The sequence below is a fragment of the Poecilia reticulata genome, linkage group LG16 (assembly GCF_000633615.1).
Source record: "Poecilia reticulata strain Guanapo linkage group LG16, Guppy_female_1.0+MT, whole genome shotgun sequence".
Lineage (NCBI taxonomy): Eukaryota > Metazoa > Chordata > Actinopteri > Cyprinodontiformes > Poeciliidae > Poecilia > Poecilia reticulata.
The window spans coordinates 7,642,305-7,658,998 of record NC_024346.1 but is presented as its reverse complement, the minus strand read 5'-3'; the positions used below and the strand labels follow the sequence as shown (position 1 = coordinate 7,658,998).

Here is a 16,694-nt window from a genome sequence, read left to right as displayed (position 1 = left end):
TTAGACTTTATCCACAAAGCCAGCATGAAGATGAAAGGCTACATTTTTCTTCTGGTGCACCTTGCTCTTTCTTCAGGACTCTCCATCCCTGGAGTAAGTATATTTTTGCATAAACCACAGTCAGGAAATAAGAATAATTTTGCTGTTTTATGTAATAGTAAAAACCTTTTAAAAAGTATAAAACTCTGGTGACAGTGACTGTAATAATTCAGTCCAGCAATCCATCTGCATTTTCCTGTGGTTGCTCACTCATTTTCTTCATTTATTGTTTGATTTTACTCATTTTTTATTTATTTCACCCATTTATTTATTTAATTTTGGCTGAAATGGCTCTCCATATACTGATACCTTTCTATTAACTGTTTAGTTTTATATTTTTTTAATATAGAAAATATATCAAACTATATTTCAATATATTTTAATATATAAAAATATATCAAATTTTGATATATTTGCAAATTAACAAGGAAAAAATATATATTTTTCCTTGTTTTATTTTATAGTGTAAAACCTATTTAATTATTTTGTGCATTTTGTCCATTTGCCACACAATTTTATCCACGTGTAAGTACATTAGTAAAATTTACTTATATAGAACCTGTCACAGACATTAAAATCACAGTGCTTCACAAAGATGCAAACATAAACTCAAGAATAAAAAACATGATATAAAAGGTAACAACCTCATTAAATACTCTTGGTATAACAATGACCTTAGCTGTTTCTTTAAAAGGTCGGTGGAGTTCATACAGTGCAGGGACAGCAGATTTCTAGAGCCACAACGGGCCCCGATCTGAAAAGCCAAATCTCCAAGAGTTTGATAAAGTAGTATCTAAAGTATTATCTAAAAAGAAAACTATTGTTTAAGGTCTTCATTTCAGGTCTTAGGTCAAAATACCCTTAACAGCCATTTTAAGAGTCCCTGTTGTCATGACAGCATTATGCAGGTACACTGTCAAACATTTGAGCCACATTTAGTTGTGCCTACAAATCTTGTGAACCGAAATGTGTCAGTTTGTGAAAGATAAACCGACAGTAGTAAGTTGGGTTAACTTTGTATTAATTTCGTCATACCACCAAGAGTTGGAAAAACTCTTGGTGTAGAGTAGGTTAGCACTTTAAAAAAATGTCCTAGTGTGGTTAGTGGCATGTTTTTGTATCCTGTGTTGCGTTGAGTGAGATGGAAGTGTGTTACATTGATCTGACTCTTGTTTGTTATTGAGGAAAATATTAAGTTTAATCCATTTGTCAGTTTTCAAATCTTGAGGATAATGTTCAGTTCACACTAAATGTTTTTGAGCAGAATTCATCTTTTTGTAAATTCATATTACACGTGATGTTTAATCAAATTCATAGGTGAAGACAGTTTATTCTTTCAGTAAAAAAACAAAAATAATTATTTGTTTTAAGTTAAAACTCATAATTTAAGATTAATTTGATAAAACAATGTTTGCACACTTGTCTCTTGGTAAACCAACTTAATTAAACTCTGATATTAAATTTCATTTCGGAGTTCAAACCAGAACACTTTTCTTGTTAATTAACTTTAATTGCATTTTCCAGACAGCAGATGAACTTTTTTTTTCAAGTTAAGCCACCTTCAAATGCTTTACTGCAGATTTGTTGGCAGCACATACATAATCAAACATCTTGTGTTCTACCACACCCAAAAGGTGCTCTACCAGTTTGAGATCTGCTGACTGGGGAGAGTTTGCATGTACATTGTTATGCTCTGACTAAAACTAGGAAGATAAGAGCACATAACACCAGTCTTAAAGTCCCTACACTGGCTCCCTGTAGCTCAAAGAATAGACTATAAAATACTATTGTTAGTTTATAAATCACTAAACGGCTTAGTACCACAATACATTAAAGATCTGTTGTTGCTGTACCAACTGTCTAGACCCCTCAGGTCTTCTGGTTCTGGTCTGCTCTGAATCCCCAGAACCAAACGAGGAGAAGCACAATTCAGCTTCTATGCACCACAAATTTGAACAAACTTCCAGAAAACAGCTAAAACAGCTGAAACACTGAGTGCCTCTCGACTTAAAACCCACCTGTTTAGAGTTGCCTATAGAACATAAACAACAATTGGGGTTTAGAATCTGCCTTGTTGTTTTATAAAGGGTGCGGGTTGGAGTCCCCCCTGTTGTTGAAAAGAGGTGAACTTGAATTTTAAAAGACATGCTCTATAAAGATATCTCTGTAAATGATGTAGTGTTTACCATGTCCTAAAATTTGAGTCTCAACCTTTTAAACCTACAAATATATTCAAGATATAGAAACACTTGAAACAATGTAAATTTTGGGTTACCTTGTTTGTTAATATAAATATTTTTAATTTTAATTATTTTTGACTCTAGTTTGACGGAGAAATAATCGGTAAGTTTCATGCATTTTCTTTATACTACAGTGTGGATTTCACTATTGATTTTAAGTGATATTTTTTATGGTAATATGAATTTACAAAAAGCGTGTTTGTGTTTTAGGGTTTGAAAACACCACAAATAAGGAAGGTAAAGTGACTTCTCTTAACTTTTTGTAAAAAACATTTTTGAGATTTGTCTGTGAATTGTTATACAACTTTCTTTGTTAAAAGAACTAACATTGTTCCCTGATCTTAGATTTGACTCTTGATGACATCCGGGAGGTATGTTTTAGTATTACTATAAGCAGCTAACTGCAGTTTGTAGTACAACATTTATGTAGGCATGTTGTTTTCTATTTCTATGCCCCACATTCTTCCTTGTTAGCCTCCAAACTTTCAAAGGAGCAGCCTTCTTGATGGAGATAATCTATGGACATCCCCAGTTCCATATGTCTTGGATGAAGGCCTGGGTAAATATTATTTTTCTTTTAGAGTAGACAGTAAGATAAACCATACATTTGGGTAGTTGCATTTTAGTGTTTAATTTCTCGAGAAGAACGTGGCGACAGTGGAAAGGAGCACCTGGAAAGGAGTTTGAAAAAAAGTATTAAAGCTGTTCTGGAAAGTATAAAATACTGTTTATGAGGGCAAAGAAAAACAGAGAATTAATCAGATTCTAGACGATGAAATAATCAATATAAGTTGTTCCAGTTGGTTTGTTAATTTTAAATTACTGATCTGGATGAAATTTGATAACAGAACAACTAGTTAAAGTTGGAGATGGGGATTTAGTCCAAATGATCTAGGTGGCAAACTATGAGTATGAATTAATTGATTTTAACTTGACTGGACTGGATTTTGATCTAATTCATGTGAAGGATGATCTGGCACAATAATGGAAGGACTGGTCCACTAGTGGTTTTCTTTTTTTCTTTTTTGGTTTGTTTTGAATTAATGTTATTGGTATTTATTTATGAGTAATTTGTAGCAGAAATATCATGTTATATATTATCTAAAAAATAATTATGTGTGTGTTCTTTATTCTCTACCATTTTGAAATTCCTCATGAAATGAAGACTTGAGAGCTAAAGGAGTCATCATGAGAGCCTTTGAACAGTTCAGAGTGAAGACGTGCATTGATTTCAAACCCTGGGATTCTGAGGAATATTACATTAATATCCAGAAGTTAGACGGGTAATTTCTCTTTATCTTTGATTTCTTATTTTACTTACTTTCAGATAAACTTGTTCATTTTTACTTATACATTGCAACTGAAACATGAGCCCTACAATGGTGCAGCAGTTCACTGTACAGTAAAGTTTGACCCGACTCTGTCAGACGTCCTCATGTTTTCTTGAGTGTCTTATTCACCTCTTATCAGTATGGCAGTGAAGGTCAGACATGAAAAATAACACGTTGATCCTTTTGTTAACAAACTGTGTCTGTATTTTTGAAGGTTATTGTTATGCTGACAGCAAGATTAATCTGAACAAAATGCTTGTGGATTTAGGTCTCAACAATTCCTGAACAATTATTTTCTCCCTTGCAGTTGCTGGTCATATATTGGTCGAGTATTTGCCAATGGTCAGGACCTCTCTATTGGTACAGGCTGTGATATCATTGGGATTGTCGAGCATGAGATTCTTCATGCGCTTGGTTTCTACCATGAACAGTCTAGATATGACAGAGATGATTATGTACGGATTGTATTTGCCAACATCCAAGCAGGTAGAACACTTGCTTTTTTTATTTTTAACTCTGTTAAAATATGTGATGTGTTTAATTAGTTAAGTTTTTCTCAGTGCAAAAATTTGTATTTTTTGTGTCATATAGGTAGAGAGAAATTTCATGAACATCGGCTGTAATGAGAGCACCATAGTATTTTTAAAGTGCAGTTTGTTTTATATCACCTAGGTAAGAGAGAATAATTTCATCAAGGCAATGAATAATGAGAGCACTACACATGGAGTCCCATATGACTTCATGTCAGTGATGCACTATGGCAAAGATGCATTCACAAATGGCAAMGGCTCTACAATTATCACCATCGACCCCAAATTCCAAGATGTGATTGGTCAAAGACTGGAAATGAGTCCTAGTGATGCTCTAGAGCTGAACCTCCGCTACAAGTGCAGTAAGTTATAAAACATTGTTAAACCTGCTGTAAATCGATTGATTAAAGTGACATGGTCAAATTATAATTTCTATCATAACTTCTGTACTTTTTGTCAAGCTGCTATGATAATTTTTTAACACACGCGCCCACACACACACACACACACATATATTAATTGACTTAATCAAATAAAGAACTCTTTCATTGATGTCTTCATTTAGTGAGATGCACCAGTATACTCCGGTCAAACAATGTCCAGTAGATAAATGAACTTTTTGGAGTTGTCTTAGACAAAAATGTTGTATCATTTTGAAGAGCTTAGCCTAGACTTGCATTTATGTATTACCTATAAATCTAAATCTTATATTCTTCTTTTTTACCATCTTAGAGTCAACTGTTGCCTTTAGTTCTTACTGCGGCTTTTCAAATGGAATGATGTGCCAGATGAGTCGCTGCTCACAGGGTGGGATCGGCTGGGAAGTCGTTACTCAAGTTCATGGGGGGCCCAGTTCTGACCATACCAGTCTGCCAAGTGGAAATGGAGACAATGGTGAGATTTGCACTTATGACTAGTTTTTCCTTATGCCTTTGATGAGCAATGGAAAGTGGACAAATCTGAGCCAATAATGTATAATTTAACTGTTTGGTATTTTTGCTGAATTACTTTTTCAGTTGTGTAAACTCTGTAAGCTGACAATTATCTATAAGTCTGTCTAAAGTGTTGTTCATGAGCAATGGAGAGTTTATTTTTGTTGTTGTTCATTTTTTTAAGTAATGACATGCCACTTCCATCAATCTTTTTCAGTGTCTCGGTGCATGAAGTGAGATAAATCTGTCTCCAGATCAGCTGTTTTTTTCTATTGCACTGAGTTATGCATGTCCTAAAATRTTGCTCTTATGCCTGGATTATTTGAAAAATACTTTGTCAAAAATATTAAGCCCACAGTGCTTGCAGTTTTTTGACTTGCAAGACTTTTTTAAAATATACTTTTAAGAATGTAACAGAGGGTAATTAAATCACCATATATGGCTCCTTCCTATTTGTAGATTAACAAAATATCCAGGAAACCATTAGCAATAATTAAATGCTACCCTGGTTATTATAAAATTTGATGGTTGCTGGGTAATGTACACACACCAAAGTCTTGACCAGTAGATATTTTTAGACCTTCATGGTTTATGAAAGTTAGTCGTAAATGTTTATTTTTTATTTAAAAGTAAAACAGAGCTAGAATAGTGAAAATAATTTGTCATGTTTATTCAACATTAGAAAAAAACTAATTGACAGATTTTTTAAAGTGCTGGAAATATAAATTTGGTTTGGACTAGATTTCAATATTACTTAAAAAAAACTTTGTAAATCATCTTCGAGCATAAATTGTTTCAGAAATAATACATTGAAGACCATTTTCAACTAAAAAGAAACAATCCCTCTTTAAGAATCATAAAGATGGATTATATCCAGTTCTATTAGCTTTACTGCAAAACTGAGTGATTCTCACCAAGGTTATGCAAACTTCTGCCTGTACATTTAAAAATATAGAGAGTTTTCTATAATTATCATAGAGAAGAAGATGATTTATGAGAAACATTGTCTTGATCAACGTATTTACAGGTAAAGAAACTGGGTACTTCATCCATGTGAGCACAGCATCAGGTCAAGAAGGAGATTCAGCACGACTGGAAACGGAGGTAGTGAAGCCGACCAGAGCATGTAATGTCCAGTGTCTGCAGTTCTACTATTTCCACAGTGGAAATGAGTCAGATGAACTTAATATCTGGATCAGAGAGTTTGAAAACGATCAGGACACCACAGGAACTCTCCGCCTTATGGGACAAATTACTGGTAAGGTCAGACTGTTAAAAAAACAATTCTGAACTCTTTGCTTTCTACTTTTGTATGATGTAATATTAAAATTGTGTAGCATAGTAAATTAAAACCTCTAACTCCAGGTTCTCCAACATCTCACTGGAAGATCCACCATGTTTCCTTGAATGCCACCAAGGACTTCCAGGTGGTGTTTGAGGTCCAGAAAGGAGCAGGAATCTCTACAGGAGGTTTCTCAATTGATGACATCAATCTSTCAGAGACAGAGTGTCCACATGTTGTCTKGCAGATTGATGACTTGGAGAATCTTTTAAACACAAGCAGCTTTGGAACCCAAATTTACAGCCCACAACAATACTCCAAAGACGGCTATGCATACCRTGTAGCYRYTATTCTTTWTAMAACRTATATTGGAATGTWTGTRCAGCTYTTGTCTGGTAAGAATGATGACCAGCTGCAATTTCCTTGTCTGCAAAGACATATGATTTTCCAGTTGCTGGATCAAACCCCAAACAAGCAACTGCAAATGTCTAAGGAATCTACTTTTGTTTCTAATGAAAATCAAGTAGTACTTGTTAAGTTTATCATAAAATGTTGGTATTTTAAAGAAAAGTTGTTGGTAAAAAAACAAACAAAAACAAAAAACCTGAAAGGGTATTCTAATGTATTGTGCCTCATATAAACAGGTAACTCTGTCTGGAAAAATCCTAGGGAGACTAGATATGGATCATTTTCTGAGAATGGAGAACAAATCTATTATGGGCCTCTCTGGGGTTACCTTTCTTTTGCAACATTAGAAGAATTGCAATCCAGAGAGTTCCTCAAGGGAGGAAGTGCCATTTTCATGTTCAACTTTGAAGGTAGGTTAAATGTTTTAATTAAAATAATTTTTGCAAACTATACATAATGTCACAAGAACTTCTTTCTCATGTTCAACATTTTTGAGGACACAAAAAAATCAAGAAAATTTGATCTGATATATAATTTCTTATTTTTACCCTCACCAAAAACATGTTTATTCTCATTCAGAGTAGCTGTCTGAAAGGATTGAGAATCACAGTTAATGATGAAGTGCATTACGTAAATTGTGTTACATGTTAACTTCAAATTAACATTTTGCAACACTTTGCATTTTGGCTCCAGAAACTTTGTATTTTGTCATTCACAAAGTTAATGAAAACATTTTATTTTTATTTTATTCAACTTTTATGTATTATTTTTGTTTTATCTGTGCACCAGGAGACCTGTGTGTGCTCCTTAACAATAGTATTTAGGTAAATATAAGAATTTAGCTAAATGTCTATGTGCTGATTCTCCACCTCCGTGTTGTTAAGACACCAAAATCATGGTAAGGAAAAAGTGAGCCAGAGTGACGCCCTCTACCAGATTATGGGCAAGAATTTATTTTTTTTTCCAACATAGGTCTGCTGTTGAAATTAGAGAAATCATTTCTATTTATTTTCATAATTATCCTCACAATAGCAAGCTGCAGAGAAAACTTGAATTTTATCTGCGAAAATACTGTACCAATAATTTGGCCTAAAGGCAATCGTTCCACAATTAAATAATCTGATTTCCCCTTCCAGGTGCCTCCCTGATGACTGGCATGTAACAGCAGCAGGTTACTCCTATAGTTTTAGAATCATTGTAAACCACTCTAATATGCAAAGAATAAAAACAATGAGGAATATATGAAAAGAAAACATATAGAACTATATGTAAGGCTATGTGATGATACATATAATTATATCAGTTGCAACACCAACCTCCAGTATACTTGTACTCAAAAAAACTAACTGATACTCGAAGCCGAAATCACTGTTCTGTTTGATTTTCCTCCTGTGGTGCCCTGCGGTGCAATTCCAAGGCTACACCACACTTAATACCAGATGTTGATAAACAATAAGGTATTTGCTGATCATCCAGCAAAAAAAAAGAAAAAAACTGAAGGTAAGGTAAGGTAATTTTATTTGTAGAGCACATTTTCAGCAACAACGCAATTCAAAGTGCTTTACATGAATTAAAAGGAAATACAAAAATAACAAACCAAAGGAAAGAGCACAAAAAAGAGGAAAGGACACATTAGGGCAAATCGCAACATTCAGACAAAACAAAGGGCAAAACAGAGACTTGAGTGAAGGCGGTGACATCAAAGGTCCATGAAACCAGTTGGCTGAGCCTCCTGGCAAAGTCTGATAGAGATGTTGTTTATCGAGAAATGATGTCCTTGTGAGCATTCAGCTCCACAGCTCCATGAATACATTAGGGGTGAGGTGGGAAGGAGCGTTATTTTTACATATCTTCAAGGAGATTGGAAATATGCAGCCCTTCCAAGGCCACACGGGGAAAGCCAATTCAGAAGCAGAATGTCTTAGGTCGGGAAGATTATAAATTTCAATCTTCCCTAAARTCTCTCCGWTACATCTCAGTTCCCAATCATCCAAATTAGTTTYGTYGTTCYGCTGASCCGAAACTAGYAACTTCTCCACGATCSATTCCAACTCGTTAGTGAGTTTTAGAGTCCTCGTCTCTGTCCACACCAACAGTCTGAGTGTTCATTAGTTCGTCCAAGTCCGTCACAAATTTGTCGATAAGCCAGGAATCCACAAGCTCCAAACAGCAGTTGATAAGGAGGAGGGTTATCCCCCCTCACCCTCTTGAATAATTAAAATTAATAATTACTTAGGTTTAAACAATTAAACTTAATCACTTGTAATTAAATTTTATCAAATTAATTACACTTAATTAACTATTTTAATTAAGTTTTTATTGGGTTAGTCTTTAGACCACCATTCCCGTAAGCAGTGTACATATATGTATCTTAAGCGTTTGTCATCTGATGTGTGATTATTTGTACATTTTTTCGGCGCTCATTTATAATTATTTATTTATTAATATATTATATATTATTGCTTTTCATTCATTTATTTATTTATTATTTGTTATATCTAGTCATTTTGAATTTATCACTCTTAGGTATGTATATATTTTACAAACTTTGCATTTGTTATCTGAGATGGAGTGGCTTTCAACAACTGAGCAATTTCCCCTTCGGAATCAATAAAGTATATTCTATTCTATTCTATTCTATTCTATTCTATTTTATTCTATTCTATTCTATTCTATTCTATTCTATTCTATTCTATTCTATTTGTTAGAATGTAATAGTGGAGCTGCTGTGCAGCACACTACATAATAACCTGTTATAGATGTGAAGCAGTTAGATATTATTAGGTTTTATTTAGTAAAATAGCAGCAAATGTGTTTTTTCATAACATACTTCATAACCAATGGCCTTCTCTTCTACGGCCTGTTTAAAAACTACAGTTCAGATCAATGCAGTCCTTCAGGACTGTCAGTAGCAACAACTTTATATCAGAAAAAACTGATTATATTGCCTTTGCATAGTCCCCACATGATGACAATAATACAGTATGATCTCATTAAATATTAGATTCTTGATTAATATGAGTTGTTCGTTCAGTGTGCCCCTTTTTAACTTTGAGCCCCTGCCCCTCCAAAGATCTCAGCACGGCCCTGTTGGGGACACAAATAATCAAGAAAACTTAAATCTCTGATATATAATTTCATATTTTTACACTCACGGAAAACATATTTGCTGTCATTCCAAGTAGCTGTTTTGAAAGGAGGGGAAATGACAGTTAATGACACAATGCATTAGTTAAATTGTGCTACTTTTTAACTTCAAATTAACATTTTGCAACATTTTGCATTTTGGCTCTATAGAGTTTGTAATTGTCATTCACAGGGTGGGAGTGTAGGATTAGCTGAAAACGTCTAATTATTCCAACTTCCTCAGACATTGTATTTTATTTTTCTAACTGATTGTTTTCTCCTTTGATAGATCTCACCCCACTGATCAATGGAACAACTTTACCATGTCCTCAGTTAAGACCAGGGAACTTAACAAATCCTCCACCAAATCGGAATGAAAGTTCATGCTCTCCACGGTAAAACAAATTGTCAAGTAAATTATAACTTAATTCTGACGAATATGCATTTCCAGTGCTGTAACATTGAGCAGTAGGCAGTGATGAGCGCATCATAATACAGTGCAAGTCAAATTGCAGCTGACCAAAGTAAAGTTCATTTTCTCTGTAAAGAAAAGTTTGTTGGTATTTGTCATATCTACATGAACAGCCAAAACCAGACTTCTATCTGCATTTTAGAAAAGGGAAAATATTGAAATTATTTTTATCACCATTTGAAATTAAATTCGACCAAACTTTCCCTGTATTATGTCAGTTACAATAACAAAAAATATTTCAATTGCTGGAATATGGGAAAGATAATTTTTGATTTTAATTCACACATTCACCTACATTTTCATTGAATTGGTAAATTTGTCTTCTATATTGGGTTAAATTCTTGTGGGTTTTCTCCCACAAGATTCTCACAATGGCTAACCTGGAGTTTCAGCTGATTCTGAAAACCCCTAATCCTTACCATGACCTCTAACCCTCAGAACTGGTGTAGCTGAGTTTGTTGGCTGCCTTGATTAATATGGGTTAATCATATAAATCAAGGACAACATTTTTCAAAAAGGTTTTTCCTCTCGATACTCTGGAATCTAGAAAATATAAAAAATGGTGGTATTTCTAAATGACTAAGAAAACTAAAAGGTTGGCCTAATTCAACGAGACAGTGACTTTTAAGACATATGCAATGTATCCAGCATCACCCATGAGTCATATATTTATTTTTGTTTTGTATCTAAATGTTTGGTTATAATTTCACAGGACTTCACCTACTGTCCATCCGCCTCCCACTACGGACAATAGGTATTTCCAATTTGTTGAGAGTTGTTTGGACATGTTTTTTGTGATTTTCAGATGAATCTATCTGCAAAGCATGAAGAAAATCAATTGTTACTAATGTTATCAAGAGTCCAGAGGTATTTCAAATACAGAGTCCTCGTCTCTCTTTGCATTTCATTACCATCTTGCAAATAAAAAAAATCAAGTTTATGTAGAAGAGAATGTGGTGGGTTGTCACACTTTTCCTTTCATCTAATTTTCAAATTGCTTACTCAATCACATTTCATTGTGTGATGGAATCCATAAATGTCTTGTCGGAAACAAGACATTTAGATCTTGTTTCCGACAAGATCTAAATGTCTTGTCGGAAACAAGACATTTATCCATCCATCCATGGATCCATCCATCCATCCATCCATCCATTTTCTTTACACCCTTGTCCCTTAGTGGGGTCGGGAGGGGCCCAAGTAACTTTATCCTTCTCAAAATAATTTTTTTCCAAATATTTCCTCCACTAAATACACCTTGTAATTTTATTTTAATGGTAAATAATTTAGAAATGAGGCTTCTGGAGAACAATATAATCTTTCAATTTACAAGGTCTAATTTCTTAGTTGAAAAACAGAGTCAACAACATCTTATATGCCATGAATTGACACCTTTAATACCTAATTCCTTCAAAATATTAGGCTATAAAAATCTGAATCAAATTGATTACAATAGGTCAGAATATGGCCTTCCCACATTTTATTTATGTACTTTCTGAATCACCTGTTTTGATAGATATACAGAGGTTGTCCTGATTTACGGTGCCCAGTTCTTGCACTGTATGCACTGGACCCAAGTCTCGTCGGGTGACTGAGTATGTTGTGATGTGAAAAAAATCTTCCCCACACATAATTTACTAAATGTGCAGCTTTAAATAGAACATTCACATTTTTTAATAAATAAAATATATTAGACAGGATTGTGATTATCTGTAAACCAAACAATAGGTTTGAAAAAGTTTTATGTGATCATCTACTTCAATGATAAATTACTTTAATCATATGACAGTCAGATTTATTTTGTCTTTGCAGGACCCGGTCCACCATTACTCTTCCACCTATCATTCCACCAGCTCCTACAATAACAGACAACAGGTATTCCCACATCTTATTGACCATCATATTTGTCAAAGCAGAATTCAGAGTGGCTGTGATGGGTTGTCCATATTTTTAATTATTCTGTAAAAAATGTGTTTATTGTTTTCTTTATTGCTGGTATCTTGTTTTCAGAATTGTATTAGTTCTCACTAGTTTCCACCTCTAACAAGAGATGACAGATGTTTTACCTACATGTTTTTGTTGTAGAAATAGAAATTAATCTAAAAAATATTCCTTTTGAAGTAATAATCAGAACTAAAATGTCTTACTTTTTAATCAAAGCATAAATTTAGTTATCTAAGCTAATTGTTCTTAAAGGGACTATTATGCAAAGTCAACTTTTTTAGCTTTATATCTATAATATAAACACACAAATATGCCTTTTGCTTTAAATATTTGGTTATAATTTCACAGGACTACATCTACCGTCCATCCACTTCCAATTACAGACAGGTATTGCCACATCTGATGCCTATTGATTTCATATTTCTCAAACTTTTGATATCTTTATACTGTAGGTAGAGTATAATGGAAATATAAGTATTGCCACTGTTACAATATTGAAATAGGGTCAAATTTAAAACTCCAACACAGTCCAGGCCTCCAGAAACCTGGAATCTCTCAACGTAGCAAAGTATAACAGAGGGGGCTGTTTTTACCAGGCTAGGGATTTTCCAATATTCAAACAGTATTCTTAAACCTTTGAATTTGAAGACACTAAATGTTATTCTGATATTTGAAAAATATATATATTCTAACTATCTCAGAAACATAAAATTCTGTCTGATTCAATGAGAAAGTGACATTTTAAGAACGTTGTAAGATATGTAACAATAATGAGACAGGTATTTATTTCTGTTTTGTTGCTAAATGTTTGGCTATAATTTTGCAGGACTTCATCTACCATCCATCCACCTCCCACAACAGACAACAGGTAGTGCCACATTTGATGCCATAGTTTCAAATTTCAAATATCTCCATATGCAGAGATTAATTGAAATAAAGCATTGCAACTCTTAAAGACATAACTAACACAAATCCCTGAAAAGAACTTGATAATTAAAAAAATTACCAAAAACTGGGTCTAATGAAAATAATTCCCCACCTACATTTATCAAGCAATCACTCCTATTAAATGAAATTGCTATTTTTTTCATTTTAGTTTGAATTATCATTTCAGATTTTTTTTAATACATCACAATGTTTGCAAGTTCAGGATAAAATCTGTTTAGGATATTTTGATTGTCAGAAAAACTACAAACAAGTTTTGAAAAGTTTTTTGAGGTCAGTAAAAGATCACAGCTATAATGCTAACATTATTTACACACATGACAATTCATATACATACAAGTATTTTTCTAGAGGTAATAGGCTGCAAAAATTGTATTGTACATTGCTTCTTTTGCAGAATTTCTGTTTAATGACTCTTTGSCTTTTGCAGAATCTCATCCACCATCATTCCACCACCTGAAACAACAACAGATGACAGGTATTCAAATTTAATTACCACTTTATTTGTGAAAGCCTGCTGGGTATATTTAATATTTCTAAATACCTAAATGTTTGGATATACTTTTGCAGGACTCCATCTACCATCCATCTACCTCCCACTACAGACAACAGGTAGTGCCACATGTGATGCCATAGTTTCAAACTTCTGACGCTATATGCAGAACAAAAAAGAAACAAAGCATTGCTACTGTTACAAGACATAACCAACACAAATTCCTGAAAAGGATTGTTGATGTTGTAGCTATAAGTATTTTTGTTACAGCTGAAAGGCTGAAAAGATTATAATGTTCAATGATGTTCTGGTTTTTGTAGAATCTCACCCACCTTCATTCCAAAACCTGTTACAACAACAGATAGCAGGTATTCACAAATTTAATGCCTTTATTTAAGTTATTTGTCAAAACCTTTTATGTAGAGTTTGTGTGACAGGTTGTTTAATATTCTCTAATTGCTTAGTTGAATGAGTGTTTGCAACTTTCACTTCTGTTTTTTGGTCGCAAGTTCTAACCTACCATTAACTGATCTCTTATAAGACATGATAATTATTTTACCCATTTTATTTTAAATGCAAATATCTTGAATCACTTTCTCTTTTACTTCCAAGGACAATAAAACCATACTTTTTAATTCAAAAAATAATGTTAAAAATTGTTTTATTGAAAGCAGTGGAAGCAATAAAACTGTGCAGTGGCAATACTTGGGATTTGGATGACCTACCAAAACCCAAATATCTGATAAAACTACAGATTTTTGCATTCAAGCTAGTCATAAAATAAAATAAAATAAAATAAAAATAAAAACAACTAGCATCTTTCAAAGCTTTGAAAGTGTTTTATTTAGCTGAACAATATTAGAATTCATCTGAGGATAGCAACAAAATATTTTAAACTTACTAGTTTAGGACACATTCACATTGGTAAATTGGCAAAAAGCTGATGTAGTTTAAATTACCTATTTATTTTTTCCAAGTAATGTTTTCTACAAATAAAATCGCTTACTTAATTTTTTAGTTAGAATTATCTATGTCTTTTATACATTTTTAAGAGAAAATGTATCTCATTTTTATAATTAGATAAGATGAAAAACATTGTGATTGTCAGTCAACCTAAGAATAAGTTTTGAACTGTTTTTGCCACGGTTCATGGCTCCATGATAACATACTTTAAATACAAACAAATGTATGTTTCAAGTCAAGTCAGTGTTGCCGATACAATCTATACCACACAGATACTTAACACAGCAGACAACATATATGTTTTAGCTGTAAGTGCTGTGCTACAGATATACAGGCTGCTAAAACATAAAATAGTAAAATAATCCTTTGACTTTTGTAGATTCCCATACACCATCATTCCACCACCGGATTTGACAACCAATATACCCAAATTAATGGGTCTGCTTTTATGAGCAGAAAATATTGCAGTATTTTTAGCTAGATGATCAAATATTCAAATTCAACTTTTAAGGTCCACAGCTTAATGACAACATAATTCACACAAGACTATTTATTTTGTTGTTGAAAGTATACTAATATATTAATAGGCAGCAAAAATTACATTGTGCATTAACGCTTACTTTTTCAGAATCCCAACCACGATGACTCCACCACCTACTACGACAGATGACGACAGGTATTCCCAAATTTATTGACCGTTTCATTTAGCAAAGCCTTAAAGATGGGTCATTCATATTTGTCCATTGCTCTGTAAAGTATTAGTGCTTTCATTTCTGATTATTATTTTTTTATATCCATGTCATCACTGACAATTAAGCCACCTTGTTTAAAAGTATGCAGATACTTCATCCATTCAAATGTCTTAATAAAGAAAATCCAAAAACAATTATAATATGGCAATCTAAGCTAAACTGTCACACTTCTTTAAAAAAAAATCAATAAATATCTGCAATGTCATTCCAACTGAACAGGGAAACATTGAGTTTAACTATAAACCTTTGTCATTAAGCTCAAAATCATTTAGGATTTTTAATTGGAAATTTCTTTATTATTGATTCAAATTGTGACAATTTAGTTTATTTAAAAATGTGACTGAAGCTACAAGTAGAGAAGCAAGAGAAACAAATAGCACATATAGATGGTGTCTATATGGGAACAGTTTTACATGGTGACCCTCACAAAGTCCAATGTTGATCAATTTAAAACTGATCAAGATTTTAAAGTTTAATCAAACATGTTCCATGGGAATACCTTCTAAATTGTATTTGATCATCTTCAGTGTTCACCTGGTTGATAACTACATTCCTTCAAAGTGCAGTAAAATAACACACTAAATTTTACTACGACTGCACTTAACTAAAACACAGCTTAAACTTAATTTTAATACAGGATGACTGAATTGATGTATATTCTAAGGATGTTTTTCTTTCTCTTGTAGCATTTTTTGCCTCAGTCCTGGTATGGTGGCCTCTCCCATCTTCACTGTCCTGCTGGCGTTGATCCTTCTGCTGTCATGATGTACGCCTCCCAAATAAACCTTCTGTCTTTGCATAGGCAGCTTAGAAAATTCTTCCAGCTATGCATATATGTTATAATGGCATTGCAAGTTGACATTTTGTCTTAAATTGTGAATTCTTTGATCAACAACAAACTGGGAAGCAGTGTAAAGAAATCAGCATATATATTGTTGAATGAAAGCTGAACTCGTAGCTTCTATTCAACTATATTTGGTGATGGGACTTCATTTTTATTAAACATGTACCTACATATTTTTGAAGATTGCAAATTTTTGAAGTATAATTTTGTTTTTATACACCTATTCAAAGCTCTTGAATTTCCGAATCAAACCCATAATATTCTATTTAAAGATTACATCTTTTCACAAATATTCAACCACATGCTAATATATTTAAACATGGGTGCTTGGTGGCTTAATGGTAAAGGACGTATTTTAATATTTTGACTTGTATTTTTTTTTGTTCTTGTTAATAG

The 16,694-nt window shown here is 33.2% G+C and overlaps 1 pseudogene; it reads left to right on the top strand.

Moving 5' to 3' along the window:
- The window catches only part of LOC103477875 (meprin A subunit beta-like), a 33,814-nt pseudogene continuing 17,120 nt past the window's right edge, over positions 1-16,694 (top strand).